Source organism: Notechis scutatus, chromosome 3 (genome assembly GCF_049901735.1).
Source record: "Notechis scutatus isolate UNSWTSFEM ecotype Mainland chromosome 3, rNotScu1.2, whole genome shotgun sequence".
In the NCBI taxonomy this organism is placed as follows: Eukaryota; Metazoa; Chordata; class Lepidosauria; order Squamata; family Elapidae; genus Notechis; species Notechis scutatus.
The window spans coordinates 28,696,026-28,715,183 of NC_142011.1; the positions used below are offsets into that span (position 1 = coordinate 28,696,026).

At 37.1% G+C, this 19,158-nt stretch overlaps 1 long non-coding RNA gene across 1 annotated transcript; it reads left to right on the top strand.

Annotated features, from left to right (window-relative positions):
• The first annotated feature begins 944 nt into the window (after positions 1-944).
• On the top strand, positions 945-6,288 carry LOC148131127 (uncharacterized). The gene is made up of 4 exons (XR_015748323.1): positions 945-1,032; positions 3,092-3,192; positions 4,492-4,570; positions 5,732-6,288. It is a non-coding gene; the product is annotated as an uncharacterized LOC148131127 (long non-coding RNA).
• The last annotated feature ends 12,870 nt before the right edge of the window (positions 6,289-19,158 follow it).

Here is a 19,158-nt window from a genome sequence, read left to right on the forward strand (position 1 = left end):
TGTGAAGTAGATTGAAGTCATCCCTTCTCTGTCATGATTCCTGCCTTCTGGAGCAGCATTTGCTCCCAGCCTTCAAATGCTCTGGAAGTCTCTTAAGACCTGGCTTTCTTCCCAGGTCTGAGACTAGAGTGCTTGTGGAGCCCCTGGCATTTTTTTTTCTCTCCGAAGTGATTTATGTGATTTTATCCAGGTGGTTATGTTCCTTTTAAATTATGTATTCTTTTCGATATTTTAAGCTGCCTAGACTCAGATGACCTAAAAATCCAATAAATAAATAGAAAAAATAACAAACCTAAACAAAGGCAGTGCTATATTTGAGATTATACTGTTAAACAGTATTCAAAATACCTTATAATAGACTAGTTCCAAATATAATCGTACTTCAAACAGACTCAATGAAACTGCAACTTAGTTGCCTGCAGCTGAATCGGTAATTTTAACATCAGACAATTGTATAGCAATAAACATTAACATCAGAAATAACAAATTGTTAATTATTAAGAATGTGAAGATCAGTACAGTTTCTTTTTGCCTAAACAGACTAGCCTTACCATTCTTGAAATCCCATGAATGAACCAAGCACATTTCACAATAACACAGCTATATATAATAGGTTTCTTTCCTGAAGACTTCTACCGTAAGACAATGTCACAAAAGGTCCAATCACACACTATATAGATAAAAGCTACAAAAAGGTAATTATCAGTGGTATACCTTGTGGCTAGATCATTATTTAAGATCCACTTTGTCATTATTGAAGTGCTGCCAAACAGTTGTTTAACACATCAGCAGCAGAGACCGAACTCTGCACCCATTGCCAACCCTCTCACAGTTCAGTCCAATGTACATACACCCCACATTGCCTCTACCCAAGGCAGATTATTCCCACTTCCCTGCCCTTGATATGCCACAAAGAAGTTAAGTAACTTGGTTTCCTCTCTCCCCCTCAGATATGGAAGTTTCTTGGAGGGGAAATGGCACACATGACTGATTTTCTTCCTGAGGTGGAATAGAAAATGACTCTCTTTCCAGGTATTTCTGGTCTCCCCTACATAATGTTCAGTGGTGGGGTTCAATTTTTTTTACTACCGGTTCTGTGGCTGTGGTTTGGTGGGCATGGCAGGGGAAGAATAATGTAAAATCTCCATAACCTCCCCACTCTTGGGGGAAGGTTACTGCCAAATCCCATTCCCTTCCCACCCCACTAACCTGATTTCCAGCTCTGTTCTCCTATGCAGGGCAACAAAAGAAGGCCCAGCTGATCAGCTGAGACTTGAGAGGCAGACAATACATGGGGGTTGGGCCAGTCAGAGGTGGTATTTGCCAGTTCTCCGAACTACTCAAAATTTTCACTACCGGTTCTCCAGAAATGGTCAGATCCTGCTGAATACCACCTCTGATCATGTGTCATCCAGAGGCATGGGATGTCATATCATCCACCCAGCGGCCTGATTCATGATTAATAGAAAATCCTGGATTAGCATTATGTTTAGATGCTTCCATTCCTCCTCTTTCTTTATTTCTAAGGAAAAATGTGAGAATATCTGGAGAGGGAAGAAATAATCACACAAGTCCATTAGACCCTCCACATTTTGTTGGCTTGAAAGAATAAACCTGTTCAGGCTTTCAGAAATCTCAACAGTACACTCTATCCCTGCCAACATGGCTGAGATGATGATGATTTCTATAAACACTTGAATTGCTAATGTTGCCAGCAAAATTGTTCACACAGAAGCCAACATGCATACCATAAGAAATGAAAAGTCTTCTCTCTTCCAGACACTTACACTCAACACACAAATGTGCACAGGAGGCGATATCATGTAAGTGACATCAGTTGGGGGCAGAGGCATCACGGGTACACTTATGTTATAAATAGTCCACATTTCATAATGCTTGAATGGGCCTATTAACCTGGTTTCCTGGAATGCTGCATGTTTGCTAGCTTGAGTAAAATAAAAATATATTTCTATTCCATTGCAGAATAAATAATTGGATCACAAACATCTGGTCGTTCATAAAAAAATATTATTTTAAAGTACCGGTACAACTGTAGCTAGTGAGTATCTATTGGCATTCTACACTGCAAACACAGAGAGAGCTTTGAAGCACGAAGGGATGAAAATCCCTCTCTGTAAAAGGTTGTTAAATATTGCTATTTGGGATGGAAAAAATAAATTTCAAAGTGCTAGAACAGGTCTCAGAACCCCATTAATAGAAATTAGAGAGAAATCTAATAGGAAAAGACAGAAAGAGAACATTCTTGCCATTGCTCCCTGGGGAAATGTGTAGACTGAAGGATGACACTTTATTTCTCTGAATCCCCATGAGTCCAATAGTCACAGCACTCACCCTGCAAATAATAATAATAATAAATACAGACTGAAGTGATTCTGGCTATTCCAGGCTTAACAAATGGGCTGGAATAGCGGCAAATTCTGATCCATGAAACATCTTTTCAATAAAAATAGATAGGGCTGTTAATAATGTTAATGGAGTATCATACAGTTGAGAGGATTATACAGCTTATCATGCAGTTTTATTATTTTTAATAAGTATTCTCCTGTGTTCCTTCAGCTCCACTCACATCTAATGCCCTGCAGGAATACTTTATGCCAATATTTCTCTTTAGGGTTGAGGGTAGTAAATACTTAGCTGACCCTGGAGACTTTGTGCTTTTTGTTGAACTATGGCTCCAGGCAGTTCATAAGCATAAGAGTAACCCTGAAAAAGAAAGCAAGAAGCTTTTTAAGCCAGCAATAATCAGCAGAAAGACTCCAATTAGAAGGGGAAAACAAAGTGCCTTTCCTGTTTGCTCAACCCATTCTTTGGGGCTCATGATACATGGTTCTAAAATATGGAGGGTCTATTTAAGTAATCCCCAAAGAAAATTTTTATTTTCAGTAAATAATCATTCTAATTGTCTAATAATTGTCTAATAATTCTTTTGATAAGCTCAAGCAGATCATGAGTTTACTTCCCAAGAAAAATTGGGCTACCTGGAAATAAAAATACTGATCTGCAAAGAGGCATAAGAGCTGCTCAAGCTCCTTAGATATTTAGTTGGTCAACACATGCATGAATTTTCTAGGAGAGCATTGAAGGAACAGGGAGAACAGAAAACTAGAAAAAACATTGGAAGGATGGAAAGACAAGAGGGAATTATCCTTCACAAGCCCTTGGCAACTTACAGTAAGTAGCTTTCCCTCATTAATAAAATGTCAGGAGAAGCTAAGGTGAAAAAAGCCACTTTTAAGAAAGTTTAATAGTAAAACTACAGGAGCATTTGTTTGCTAAATGTGCCTAGAACATGGGTGTCAAACTCGCGGCATCATGTTGCTGTCATGTGATGTTTCACAATGTTTTTTCCCCCTTTATGGAACTGGGGTAGGTGTGCATGATGCATCCGGCCCATGTGCTGCCAGTTTAACACCCCTGGCCTAAAAAGATCTTTGGCAGAGATCTGGTTGAAAATACATGTGGTCCTCAACTTACAACCATTCATTCAGTGACCCTTTCAAAATTACGATGAATGGTGACAAGAACTGGGCCTGGCTAGTCTAGTGAAGAGAAGGACCAGGGGACACATGATAGCAGTCTTCCAATATTTGAGGGGCTGCCACAGAGAGGAGAGGGTTAAGCTATTTCCCACAGCACCTAAAAACCAGACAAAGAATAATGGATGGAAACTGAACAAGGAGAGATTCAACCTGGAAATAAGGAGAAATTTTCTGACAGTAAGAACAATCCACCAATGGAACAGCTTGCCCTCAGAAGTTGTGGGAGCTTCATCACTGGAAACTTTCAAGAAGACACTTGACTGACATTAGTCAAAAATGGTATAGGATCTGCTTGGGCAGGGGGTTGGACTAGGTGACCTACAAGGTCCCTTTCAACTCTGTTAATAATGGCATGAAAAAGTGACTTATGACCCTCATAGCATTCCCACTTCCAGAAATGTTGTCTGCTGCTTATAAACTCCTCTTCCTTCGTTTTCATAATATTGTGTTAGCAAACTAATTGAAATCTCCCTGTATGGCTCCCATTCAGTGGTTGTTTTAGGGGTCCTCCCAGGTATCAAGATACTGAGATGCCCAAGATAACTGAAGACAGATGGCCCCATCTCTCACTTTTTTGGTCTTTCCCCCCTCCTTTTCAACTTTGGTTTACCTAAGATGCACTTGGTTAGCAAAGGGGGGAGGTAACCTTGTTTCTCAGTCTTGAGTATAGATGCAAGAAAGAAATAATCAAAAGCCCAACTGCTTTATATCACTGTGCTTAATTTGCAGAAGTTGGTGGGAGGGGAAAGAGAGGAGAAAGAAAATTATAGAGTAGCACAGAAATGAAATGTTTGAACAGAAAATAATTTCCCTAACTTGTAGCCTGCAGGCATAACCTGTCATAACTATGCATAAATTGAACAGTCAGGGAGTTCAAGTTTTCGGCAGCTTACCATAAACTATGTTTCATCACTTCATCTCTGGGTGACAGGACTCTCCATGTGTTAGGAGACACACAAGACTGCAAAGGAAAAGATGCCTTCTGATGGAAAACCATTGCATATATAGAGGTACGGTCCAAAAGAAGCTATTAAATTCCATTAAATCGTTCTTGTTTTATCAAGGCCAACTTCCAATGAAAATTATAGTCTCATAGTTTTCAGGCATCAGGTTTGAGAAAACTGAATTGTCTCAAGGTCCAGATTTAAGGAGATCCTGATCAAAAGAGATTGCAGTCTCTTTGGGGGATTAAAGATACTACAGAAAGAGGAACTGGAGCATAGCATACAGCTCACTTTTTTTTTCAAGAGAACTATTTTAACAAGCTTAGAAAAATACTAAACAGGATTCCCTGGACAGAAATCCTGATGTCAAAGAGAGTGATGCAAGTTGGGAACTTCACAATTCTGTATTTTCAATATATTTATAAATGAGGTATTAGAAAATATGATTTTCAGATTTGCATATGACATACCACAAAATTATCACAGTCAGTTGTGAAAATCAGGTTTTAGGAAGAAAATTTTGCAAACTGTCCAGAGGCAGCAACCAAAATAATAAGGGCTCCAGAAGGAAAAATTATAACTAATAGTTTGAGATGCTAAGTATGCATGGGGAATAGAAAATAGTGGAAAGGCTTATTCATTCTCTTCAAGTAATTGAAAGGCTATGGGGCAGAACTGTTCAGAGTTTTTTTCCAGAGGACAGGACAAGAAACAAAGTGTTTATATTACAAAGAGATGGATTTGGGGTGAATATCCAAAAATAAATCCTAACTAAATAACATTCAACAAAATTCTTCAAGAAGTAATAGAGATTCCTTGACTAGAGGTGTTTAATAGAGCCTGAATGACCAAGATTAAGGATACCATACTTGTGAAATCCTGCTGTGGTCTTTTATTATAACTCTTTAATTGCTTACTCCATGGGGAGTAAGACCCATTCCTTTGGCCCAGATGCCTGATAGATCTATTCAATTTTAGAGGAAATATGAGGCTGTATCTGGTTGGTGATATTGGGGTGCTGATCAGTGTTTGGAAAGAGAGAATGACAATAGTTTTAGATAATGGATTCCTGGGAACCTAGCTGTCAGATAGCAACTAGAGAAAGAGATGCCTGGATTAATTCTAGAGAAAGATGAAACTGAATGAAACATAGGTAAGAGCCTTTATTATCTTGTGGTATAAGAATGGCTGATGTTAACTTTTCTCCCATTCTTCTCATATCTACAGATTGCCAACTGGCAACCCCATTTCAGCTGACCAAGCCCACCCTGAGGAGAGAGGGGCCTGAGAAACATCTTCAAGGCTATTATGAGGACTATTTGAAGCATTTGATAGATAAAGTTATTCTGATTGTCAGCTACAAACTCTTCATGGCACCCAGCTCTTTAACTGAAGTTATTTCTGCCCATTTCACAAAATCCAACAAGGCAGGCATGTTCCCATCATTAAACAATGCCATTTGATGGGACCTCAGAGATGTGCCACCTCTGTCATTCCATCTGCCTGAAAGACATGGCCTTGACACTACCAGTCTTCTGTTAAGATATTGTTCTTCACTCAGGCATTGGGTCGTGGTATACATTTAAGTGATCTGTTTGTTATGGATGTATAAGATGGCTCAGGTGCAATGTATTTTAATTTTGGTTTTGATTATTTTGCTGTGATCTTAATTAGATAATAGCTGCCCAGAGTCACATGGTAAGTAGCTATCTAGCCAAAATGAACAAATAAATAAGTAAATTCCTGCAGTGGAAATTACCTTAGATGATCTCAAGCTTGTTTTCAATCCTTATATGCTAAAATTTGTGATTAGCAATTTAATCATATCCATGTTCACTCAGAGCAAAGTTGTAGTTCCTCTAATGGATTTACTTCCACATATTTCTACAACTTCAGCCATTACTAGATAAATTAATTTTTCTTCTTGTTTGACTAACTAAATACATTTATCAAAATGCTGAGTTTCCCTTTTTTTTCTAAGTAAAAGGTATATACCACTAATCAAAGTGAGATCTATGTTTTTCTCAAGAAAAGATAGAGTAGGCAATCCAGGATGTCACATTTCAAACCTCCCTGGACCTGTAAAGAGATTGCCACTGAGACCTCTCAATACTCTTCAGCATCCTTCGATCACAAGAGTTTGGAAATGCTGGAAACCCAAGACAGCAAAAGGTCTTGTTAGACTGATGTGCATCAACAGCTCAAGGTAGCTGCTCAAATTTATGTGCTGTCCATAACAAAATATCAGGTTGATATCCTAGAGTTATAAATAGCTGTCAAGTCCAATGGACTTCTAGCATCTGAGCTTGATTTGAGATGTAGCACTTTTGCCTCAATGCGCCTCACTGAGAATCCATAGGTGTATAGCCAAATTTATACCTCTGAGATTCAGAAAATCATAAAATAAGGGGGATAATTACTTGATTTGCCAGGAGATTTTTGGGAACGAAAAATAATAATAATCTCCTTGAGCAGTATTTGCCTGATTTCTTAAATGAGTGACAGTTGAAAAGGGTGGTGAGAATTTATACCAAAGGCTGGCATTTTGATTTTACTAAAGCTGAAAGTAGATAACCAATGCCAAAATTAGAAGAGATCACTATTTTCTCTATGATAAGACTCTTTTATCCATATTCTCTTTTGGGAACAACTAGCTGCAGAGAACATTCTTAGAAGAATTTTATCTTTGCACAGAAGCTTTTTAATTTCCAAGGGCCAATTTGGACCTAATCTGGGCCCTAAATTTGTCCATATCTGTCGGGCAATGGGATTCTCTTGGTTCACAGGACAGATGTTCTCATTCTATGCCTCATTCTCTTACTGTGTCCCACAAAGAAAGATTTACTTCATTTAAACTAAGCTGCCTTCTTTCATCAAGACATCCATTCTTTGTCATCTGTGAAGAGGAATCAGTATTTCCAAAGAAGAATGTCTTGCTGCAAGGCAAGTGTTAACCCTAGCACCTTTTTTTAGAAATGTATCACTGCTTGTGACTAATACAAATTAAGCAATTTGCACTGATCTGTTTTTTTATCACATGCAATGTTCTGCATTTAGAAGTCCAGCTATCTAAGCCAGCCCTAATTTAGAAAAAGGAACAGACAGAGCAACATACGCCGAAGCCAGTTCTATAAGCTTGCTGTTTTTACTATAGATGCATTTCTAAAGCAGCCCCTCTTAGGCTAGGAAATTACAATAACATGTGGTGTATGCTTCTTGAATCCTTCACATCAATGTCCAGCTTCCTTTCTTTGTCCCAAATGCACCAAAAAAACGCCCGGGATGTGACCTGTTCAACGATGGTGGCTTTCCCCCAAAGCACTCCATCTGACCTCAGCATAATGAAGAGAATTAATATGGCAAAGCCACTAACACGGCACCACTTCCCAGCAGCACAGCTACAGCCTCTAATTGATTAGTCCATAAAAAACCTGTGCACTAAATTGAAAGGAGCTGCACTAATTCTCTTTTATGTTAAATTTCTGTCTCTCCCGTTTATCGAATTCTTTGTCCAATGCCCCCTTTTTGCAGCCTATTGTGGGCTTGCTGTGGGCCTGTTTTCCTCTTGGCCAGATTAAGTACCTAATCAAAATCTTGTCTCCTTTAATGGCATAAAATTGAAAGATAGATATTGCACTTTACACAGCTGATTAAACACTGGAATGTGGCTAAATGCTTTACAGGGCTTGTTACATTAACTAACTCTGTCATCTGCCAGCTATCTTATAATTGCATATGCTCATGTTCTTCCTGGTGAAGCCAAGGTAAGGATGCTATTTTCCCCCTGCTTCCTTTTTTTTTATTCTTCTCCCTTCCCCATGATCACCAAGGAAGTAAGGTGTCAAAGAGTACCTAAAATCTCCCCCATTTAGATTGGATGTTGTTGGGTGCAAAAGACCACCTGCCTGCAGTTTTTAAAACTGCAGAAACCTACCTCTTAATTCTGGCCAAGAAAATAATTAAGTACCTAAATGATTCAAATGATTAAAAAAAATAAGACCTGTTATAACTGTGGCTGGACTGTTAGGATATAACCAAGAGATTTGTGCTTTGGGAGGAACCTTTCAAACTGCAGATGGGATCCCTTTCTTGAATGTTCAGAAAATTAAAAGTAAGCTTACCAGCCAGTCAAAACTGACATAGTACAGTAACATTTTCCCCCAGTGTCACATTTTTGAATTTCTTTTTTGTGTTCAGAATTTAAGAACAAATGACTGTTTCAAAAGTGTACTGTCTAAAATGGTGCAGCGCTATCATCTCAGACTACCCTCAAGTAGATCTGTTTAAATGTGTACATCATTTTTTGCACTCCTCTGATGAAATGGCAAGTAAAATACCTGCTATTTTTCTCACCCATGGTCTTTTTATCTGACTCCTCCCCTTGCCTTATGATCCAGACATAGAGTATGGATTCCTATTAATTTTCATGCGTGCGCACACACGCACACACACACACACACACACACGCACACACACCCTTCTATGTTTTAAAAGACTAAGAACAAGTTAGTGGCTTAGAAAAGATAGACTGTCTCCTGCAGTGTATCTCCAAGCATTTCAATCCAATCTGCTATCCATGTTTTCAATAAAGGTATCTATGTCCGTCCCCTACTTACAATATATAGGCATTCTAGAGAGAGATACAGCAGTAGCAATAGCACTTGGACATATTACTGCATCAGAGTGTTTTACAGCCCTCTCTAAGGAATTTACAGAATGAGCATATTGCCCCCAACAATCTGGGCCTTCATTTTACCAACCTTAGAAGGATGGAAAGCTGAGTCAACTTTGAGCCGGTTGGAATCAAACTACTGGCAGTCAGCAGAATTAGTCTGCAGTACTGCTGTCAGCCTTCAAGATCTTCTACTATTGCTTTGCATCTTTCGGCTGCCATAAGTAATGGGGGGGGAGGGGGGACAAGTTGGGAAGCGAGCTGGAGGTGGTATAAACTAGCATTGTATAAAATGAGGAGCGGGGAGAGTGCATTCCTGCTTAGGTTTCTATTCCTTGCTTAGCTATCTCTTCTCTGCGCAGCTGCAAACCTTTATCAAAGTATGCCAAGGTCAACGGACAGAAACTTCATCACCACCTGAAGATGTCCACATGATGTTCTTCACAACTTTTAATTGGAAGAATCATTTGAACTATTGGGGGTGGGAACGTTTCCATCACTTTGTATATGTGATTTACGCGCCTATTCCCTCAGATTCAGAATTCTATTGTTGCTACCACTTCATTTCCAGTAAAAGATATCTTTTCTCTAATTAAAAGAGTCTAAGTATTTCTTTCTTGGATTTTGAATGGAGCACTGCCTGACAACTGCATTCTAACCACTGTGCCACCATGGCTCATGATAGAGCTCAGTTATATATTGGCCAGTCGTATGCCTTGTTGTGAATCCGGTCTCTGCTTGGTGGCTCTTCATCTAACATTGAATCCATTAAGTTATGTCAACAAATGTTGGTCCTTTACTTTGCTGATAAGGAGCTGGGAATGGAAGATATCTTAGCTTCTTGTAGATCACAGAAGGATAAGCTATAAAATATATTTGTACTTATAACTGCTGTAAAGAATATTGGAAGTCATTTCTTTATATCTTTCTTTTTTCTTTTCTATTTTTCTTCATTTTTTTTTCTTTTCTTGCTTCTTTTATATTTTCTTTTATTTATTTCTTCTTTTTTTCCCTTACTTTGTATTCGTTTGATAAGTGGAAGATAAAAACTGTGTTTGTTTTCATCTTCTTGTTTAAAGGATTAAGTAAAACTATGGGCAAAATAAAAAGGAGAAGGATGAGCCAAATGTGGACTGGGTAGAGAAGGCTTATAAACTCCTAACATTAGGTGGCAAGAGCAAAGAGAATTCTCAAGGGAAGAAGTTCAGTAATGGGAATTTGGGCTGATATCTAAAACTGGTTTACAATGGTTTAGATAGCTCTAGTTGCTTGCTGCTGAAGAATGCACTGTTGGTGTGGTGTATTCTACTCAGAGTAACATTGGCTAGTAAACATAAAAATAGGCTGAGCATTTGACACTAATTAAGATTTATGGAATGGTGTCTGAGACTGGGTCAAGGCTCACCCCAGCATTTCAGAGCAGTATTGTCAGACACTTGGTTAAAATGACCCTACAGTTCATTTAAGGTTCATTTAAGATAGGCAAAAAAATTATCTGCCAAAGAATAACATGCATCAACCTACTATCTCTTCAGTCTGAAAGTGAATGTTCTAATGCAGATGGATTTTAAACTTTTTTCTTAGATCTAGAGTAGTAAATAGGAATATATCTAGTATTTAGTAACTGGGGAGATATACAACTGTTAGAGCACACATATGCTAGGCTTATATCAGATTTAAGATTTGCTTAAATTTGTGTTAAGATTTGCTTGTTTAAAAAGTATTCCAATATTTGAGGGGCTGCCACAAAGAAGAGAGGGGTCAACCTATTTTCCAAAGGAGTAGAAGGCAAGGCAAGAAACAGTGGATGGAAATTATTAAAGGAGAGGACCAATCTAGAGCTAAGGAGAAATGTCCTAAGAGTGAGAACAATTAACCAGTGAAACAGCCTGCCTTTAAAAGTTGTGGGTACTCAATCACTGGAGGCTTTTAAGTCTGCACAACCACTTGTCTGGAATGGTATAGGATCTCCTGCTTGAGTAGGGGATTGGACTAAAGGTCTTCGTAGCCTCTTCCAAATCTGTTATTCTGTTAAAATGCTTTTCAAAACAAATACACATCTTGAGAATGAAAACATATGAAGTGCATAAAAGTACAGTATAATATTCCTTACTTGGCTAACAAAAATAGAATGCAAATAAATCACTCACAAAAGAATGCAAAATAGTTTAGTGAGTCTTGCATCTTGCAATGTAAAATGTCTGTTGTGATAAGGTCTACCTTATGTCCAAACTCTATTTCTAAATAAAAAAGAAATAAAACTGGAATCTTGGTGGTCTTGGCTACCCAATCAGATCCTAGACACTACATTCAGGCAACCTTGGATCATGGGAAATGTCTATTGTATGCTACAACAAAAGCGGGTTAGTTCACATGTTTCCACAACTGCTTCCTATTACCATTCTATTTCAACATCTATCTGTGCAAAAGGAGGTTAATGAAAAAGGTAAACAAAAGAATTGTCAGGGGGCTATTTAACTAGAGGAAACCAAAGCTGATTCATTTCCTGCTTCATCCATGGGTCTAAAAGAAAAGAGCAATACTTCAGGTCCAATTTAGTAATCCTACCTGGGATACAGTAGTTACATCCTTACTATTATCTGATAATGAACATGTTAATTCAATATCTGTTCAAGCTTTTGCATTCTCCATTTAAGTAATGTAGAAAGGAAATAGAGACAAACAGGTACTACCAAATTTTCCATGAGTCAAAGAAGAACCTTCTGCTTCAATTTACAACTTTATAAAAATCATGCTTCTAATCTTTGCATAATACCTACAGAAGTAGAATAGGCATCCATGGTTGACAATCATCTTCTACTTTGTGAAAAGTAACAATGTGTAGTTTTCCTCTATGCAATATTCATTCAAGGCAAAACAAAATAGCTTTTTAATAACCCCAATGATATGGCATGGATGAAAAAGCTTTGCCTCCTTTGGAAGAGGTGCATATTCAAATTATCTGCATTTTCCGAAAATGGACAATGTGTTTGTTGCTCTGGGGCCAAACTGTACAGCAGGAATTGGGTAGAAAATAGCTTACATTGTAGATAAAGTACTCTTTGCCATATTTCTTTAAATTGTTGAAAGAAACCAATTTGCTGAGTAATGTTGAATAACCTTTCAGTGAATTAGTCTGTCAAACAACATTCCAACTCTGTTTTCAAAGCACCATATTTTTAAAAAGCAAGTAAACATTTTCCAAACCACAGGCAGATTATTTCAAAACTATGTAGCTGAGTTCCAACTCATTTTATTCCCATACTGAAAGACTTCCAAAATGTAAAGAAAATATATTCCCCAAAGAAATGTAAAACTGCCCTCCATGGACCTGTATTCATTGCCACTAATGAAAGTACTACGTGTCCTAGGATTCAAACAGACCCAGAGGCCTACTATATTCCCACAGGATGCCTGGCTATTGAATGAAATACATGTATTTTTTCCTTTACATTTAAGTGGTGCTGGATCAGACTCAGCTTTCTGTACCAAAGGCAATTAATAATCCATCCATCATTTGTTTTTATATCAAAAGGATTCTTCTATCCAAATCGATTTCACACTCCACATGAAATCTATGGATGAGTTCATCAAACAGCTTAAAATGCAAGCTTGATAAGTCTACTATGCAGACTTTACTAACCTCTTATTAAAGATTCATAAAGGCATAATATATATTTTAATAAATCAGGTTTTCAGACATAAAATTCAAGCCTGAATTAAATGTTTCCTACTAAGGTAACTGAAACAACAGGAAATATTTCACTCACAGCTGTATTCAGGGTGAGTTAGTAGGTATTTTCTGAGCAAAAGATGGTGTGAACTAACAGCACACAAGGCTGCATCACAACATAAGTATTTCAATAAACAGATGTCCACATCTGTTGTTCCCTTTCTATAAGGGGACTTCTATATGAATGTATATCTCCTCACTCTCAATGCCCCATGAAGATAAGGGAATGAGAAAATAAACAGATACAACAAAAGAAGAGCCAAGGACTCCTGAATTAAAAGTATGTTCCCAGAAAGTTGTGTAGAACAGTTTTTGTAGAAATTCAACAATATTAACTTTTGATAACTCACAAGAGTTATCTTAACATCATTTTATCAGATCTACTTGATCTCATTGATGTTAACAAGGTAAAACACAACCTTAATGTGGCCCTCAATGAAATTGAGTTTGACAGACCTGGTCTATATGATTAGTGGGGATTGAGATTTTTGTAGAAGTGTCAGTTGACACTTCAGTTGAGTTTCTTTTTTGCTTTTAATATCATTTATTTTCAGATTGTTTGTACAGATGAGCAGCCATATGAATTGGATAGGTGATAGATAGATAGATAGATAGATAGATAGATAGATAGATAGATAGATAGATAGATAGATAGATAGATAGACAGACAGACAGACAGATCGATCTCCAGAAATGCAGAGGGTTTTTTTTCTTCTTTTCCTCTTATCAACATTAAGATGTCTTTGTTACCCTTAGGAATATTTTTTTGAAAAAATAATAAAATCTATATTGTCTATATTTAAATCTTTATTCAAATAAAATCTAGCTATATTCTCTACATCGTACATTTTCAATTTCTGAGACAATTAGAAATTGTCTATTGACTCTCATCCAAGAAAAAGAAATTAAAGTTTGATTGCCTTTGTGGAATTCACATATTTGCAATTACACTAAACTGCAGAAGAAAACTGCACAATAAATTCTGCCACCAATCTAATAGTTGGATTGAAAGCAGGGTTGTCTTTCATTGTAGGTACAGTATTTCAGTACAAGGCATTCTGTTTGGCAATAGCAGCCCTCTGCTGGGAATATGGACTGTTGTTCATCTATTTCATCTCCAAAATGCATATTACTTTATCTGCTTTCTTGGTTGGGTTTTACTGTTATTTTGCTGCATTTTTATTTCAAACTGAATCTTCATAGAAAATGCTAAACTACAAAGTGATTTGTTTGTGGCTGAGCATGTGACACAAACCTAGCCACTGTTGCTAGTAAATCAGTTTAGAGTTTAATAAGTGTTCTGCAAATCTGGCTAACAACCATAGTTTATTCAATAATCGTCAAAGCAGTCTAATGCAGTATTTTCTTCTTAATTTCCCTTCAGTGTCAGTGCCTAACAAGCACTGGTAAAACTAATGGCAGAATAATAAAAACAACTTGATTGTATCCCTGCTGGAATATCAAACATTTAAAATTCCATTTTCACAATCTCACAATAACAGATATTTTGGATAGTAGTTCCATCAGTTTGATTAACAATTCTGTCAGATGGATCATTAATTAATTATTAATAATAATGGAATTAGCTGGAATATTTGAAGAAATGGCATGCAAAACCTATCAATTTCTTTTTTCACCATAATAAAGTTGATTGATTCACATTCTTTTTTTTTTTTTAAAGATGTATGTAAATTTATTTCTTGAATACTGCATCATTGGCTTTGTAGTTTTATACTGCAGAGGGACTTTCTTAGTACTGCTTTTTTGTTCATTGACATCTAATAGAATGGTCATTCTCTAGAATTCAAGTTGCATTATACTTATCCAAAGTAAGCTACTTCTATGATGATCATAAAATTAACACTAATAACAAAGTGATGCAAATCTCAAATTTCAACACAAATTCTAATTCAATCAGAATTTGCTTATAATTCTAATTTGCAGTACTAAATTTAATGATTATTTCTTTCCTGTTGCAACAAGAAAAAAATGTGCTTACAAAAGCAGTTTGGATCGCGCTTGAAATGCAGAGAATAGGAAAATAGGTGAATGTGTATGAATTATTTAAGACTACATGAAAATCATCTTCCCCCCCTCCAAATCTTCTAACTTAAACCTACTTTATTGTTGCACGCTCTGGAGATGAGTGACATTTAACACAACTCTGTCATGCTCCCATACACACTTTCCTGTCTGACAGCCAGAGGGGGGGGGGGGAAATGTATGGATAACAGGCAAGCATATGCAGATTTTAAGTGTTTCAGCCTATTTGATCTACCCTTCCTCTCAGTTTCTCCTGAACCAAACTCCATGCAACACAGCAACAATCGAAAGGAGAAATATTGCCATCTGGCAAAATGTCAAAATAATATCACTTCATTTGTTGCATGATTAAGAAACACTTCCCATCCGATAAATAAGAGATACTGAGAATTAATGTGCAGAACCAGTGCTTAACTGACCCACATTATCTATAGCTCTTCCTGCTTGGTTGTACTAGCTTTTTTAAGTTTGAAGAAGTGGAGTTGTATGCATGTATATGTTACATGCAGTTGGGGGTGAGAGGCAGAAGATGATCTAAAATGTCACAATGAATAGAAAGTGAAAATATTTACACTACTAGTTGTAATCTCGCAAAACCAAATTATCGATCAGCTTTCAAGATGTTGCATCTATCTGAAGAGACTGCACTAATACTTTGGATTAACTTATATATGATCTAAAGAAGAAGATGGATTTCGCTTATAGAATAATAGAGAAGATGTTGTTCATATATTTCACTCATCTCTTTGTCATTTTCGGGGTGTCTGCAGGGTATAGTTAAAAAAATGGCGGCCATAATGGTGTGATCAAAGCTCTACCTTTTAATTTGTTTCATACTCATGACAAATAAAAACAAGAAGAGTTATATTGAACCATCATGGCTGCCATATTTTTGTGTTTTGTTTTTACTGTAGTTTGCAGAGATGTCTGGGAAATTTGCTCTCCCAGTTCCCAGGTTCACATGTTACTGCCTAAAATTCAGAAGAATGTAAACGAGTGAGGCTGTTGTATTCCTAAATCTCCCACACTCACAGCACCATTTTACTGAGAACAGGTCCAGATAAAGGTCCCAATATAACAAAACAGGAAGTCATCACACAAATGTTATCTTTTTTTTGGTTGCACACAAATACATATAGGACATTCAAGTACATACAGGACACAGTTATGATCTCATAATTCTCATTCCGGAAACTGTCCCCTTTGACCTTCAATAGGTTTGTTTGTACTATTTGGAAGGTTAGGTGAAACCTTTCTAGGGGACTAGAAAAATGGTAAAAAAATAAAGGCCTTAGACTTTTTTTAAAAAAGATGATGACAATGCCATCTGGATACTCCAGAAAAAATAGTAACATTAAAATAAATGTTCTGCGGGTTTTGAATTGGCAACATTAATTCAGGTCAGCAAAACATTCAGCCATGGCCTTATTGCTGGCAAGGAGAGGCCTAGAGAGTATCAGCTCAGTAGATACTTTTCCTCTGCAAAGTAGCTTCTGAACTATTGCAGTTAGCCTGCAGCAAACTGAAGCCCTCTGTCCCCAACAGACAGGAATGCTCAAACTGACGTAGGGAGGAAAAGGGCAGTTTTAGTGGAGCTGAGAAATGCAAATGGAAGTTGCTTTTGGGCTGAGTGGCAGATCGATAGAGGGTGACATCCATTTCTGCTCTCCAGAAACGTTTGCTGGTCACTTCTGATGACAGGGCAAGAAGTACATAAATCCAGAAGTGACCTCAGTGAGATTGATCTGAAGGAACAGCAGTATGGATTTATCCTCTGTTGGACAAGCAGTGGCCCAGGGATATTTATAAGGGGAAAGTGACTTGCACTTCTTATAGCCTATGGACTTATTTCATAGGATCATTGACTGACTGATTTATTAACTTAATCATTTTCTAAAGCCACCCACTAGTGTCTCTTCTATTTCAATTTCTTACAGAAGAGATCATTTCAAATTTCTAGTAAGAACTATTCAATCCTTCTTTGCAGATTGCAACCTAGGAAAGAAGGGTTAGAATAAGCGTTAGAAATAAAACCGCTGTCCTTCTATTTTCACTTTCCATAACACAGCATTCTCTTTATATATATTGAGAGCACAACTTCCTAAATTCTAAGCCATAATGGTTTTCTGATTGGAAATTATCCCAATATATATTGATGCTAACAAAACAGCATTATACTCTCTACCTTTCAAATCTCTAATGAGCTAAGAATCCAGAAAGACTTTACTACAAGTAAAATTCCACCTAGCAAATTCAAGACATCCATAGTGAAGTTCATTCTCACACCTATGCACCATTTTAATCAGATGTTAGAATGCAAGTTGGTACTATGGCTAATGTTTACACTCATATGCAGAACCAATCAAACATTTGTTCTATGCTTTTCCTGCTACATTCACAATGACTTGGCCATTTCCCCCAAATTGGTCTTTCTAGGTATTAGAATAAGATGAAATCTAGGATTGGCTTTCTACTGTTGGGAACTATTCATCCTTTGTCCTGAATTCTATTACACCCCCTTGTAAAGATTAAGGATCTTCCAGAGAAGTTTTGAACAGGTTCTAGGGATGCAGAGAGAAAAAAGAGAAGATTAAATTAGAAGATCTAAAGCTGATAACTTAATATTGCTCCAGGTTACCCATTGTAGTACAAGCTATAATTAACAACGTTAAATCCTAAACAAGCCTTATTCTCTTAATTTGCAGGTTGGGAATACATCAGAAAACTTTATTTAACTACCTTTTCCAAAGAAAGGATAAGGAGGAAGGGGGGAAAAAGAGTGGGATATAAGAAAAAAAAAGTTGATATACAGAATTCCAAACAGATTTTATTAAGTCGGCTTACTAAATCTGTCAGAGACCACTTAATCTAAAACTGGGGTCTTCTCATTAACTCACTATTTTAGCTACTGTAAAATAGGTTCCCAACTGTGCAATTTCCTCAGGATGCTGTGGACATGTCATATCATCCTGCTAAATGTTAGATATAACTCACAAAAAACAAATGCTCCATGAAATAAATTCTATGTGTATGCTTTGTGCAGCAGGTTTAGATAAAGTGTTTGGCAGGGTCTTTTTTACAGAAATCTCATTTAAAATACAGTTGAGTGCTCTGAGCTATTTCTTTTGATTGGGAAAGCAAATAGTACATGACACAAAGGAAATGATAGATTCTTGATGTGTGACTGGGTAAAATAACACAGCTGTAAGCACATAACTGCTCTCTGCTCAACCAGGTGAACTACATTTTTCTGTGTGTACTACATGCTTCAGTAGGCAACCATATGGGACTGCAGAAATCTAGGCCATCACTAGAATAAAGAAAATGTTATTCCACACATTTGCTGTCATATAGTGGCCATCCAGATTTTTACACCTTCAATATAGTAGCCATATACAGTACTAAAGTGTACATATTTGTATTTTCTTCCATGCCTAAATTCATTGTCAGCATCCTTTTATCATTATACTTTGCCTTTACACTAAATTAATACTGTTTTTAAAATCTGAAACTAATAACCTTCTATTAAGAATATCTGCAAGCAGTTTTAATATGAATCAGTTTGCTCATTCTTCCAATTCAGCACTTCGTGTTCTCATGGGCAGCTGCTCTTTAGAAGTTCTAAACCTCTAAATATAAGTAAGGTGAAAATTTTTAGAAAACTCCAGAGATGATGTTGGAGAAATAATGAAACAACAATTATTTTTCTCATTTTAATATGGTGGGCTTTTCAGGATTTAGAGTTGGAGGTGGCCATAAAATGGAATTGCAGAGTTGTTAGAAATCAGGCATACTATTTTATTATGGTTGATCTGTCACACAGTCAGCCAGATGTCTAGATTAGAATTGGCATTTTTATCCAGCTATCAAGTCCTTCCCAAGAATCTGGTATAGGCAGATGTTGTTTGATAGTGGTAAAGATATACTGTCTCAGAATCAGTGGTGAAATTCAATTTTTTTTACTACTGGTTCTGTGGGCGTGACTTGGTGGGCGTGGCAGAGTAAGGATACTGTAAAATCTCCAGTCAGAGGTGGTATTTGCCGGTTCTCCAAACTACACAAAATTTCCGCTACCGATTCTCCAGAACTGGTCAGATCCTGCTGAATACCACCTCTGCTGAGAATGTGAGCTGTTTCAAGTAAAGCTGCCTTTTGTAATTGATTGATGGTGATTTTGTCAATGCCGATGGTATTCAAGTGGTATTC